Source organism: Eimeria mitis, genomic scaffold (assembly GCF_000499745.2).
Source record: "Eimeria mitis Houghton genomic scaffold, Emh_scaff8119, whole genome shotgun sequence".
NCBI lineage: Eukaryota > Apicomplexa > Conoidasida > Eucoccidiorida > Eimeriidae > Eimeria > Eimeria mitis.
Window position 1 is genome coordinate 1,452 of NW_013575970.1, and position 249 is coordinate 1,700.

Sequence of the window (249 nt, forward strand, 5' to 3'; positions counted from 1 at the left end):
TAGCAGCAGCAAGCGTTCCTTGCTGCTGCTGCTGCTGCAGCAGCAGCAGCAGCAGCAGCAGCAGTGTGCTGCAGTCTGGGGGTTGATCGCTCAGGTGTATAGGCAGCTCTGGGGTGTACATACACCGCATGCAGCAGCGGTGCTACGGCCTTTGTGTATATAAATTTATTATTATATTCTCTCTTTTTTTTATTTTTTTAGGGTTTAGGGCTTATTATTAGTTACTAGCAGCAGCAGCAGCAGCAGCTG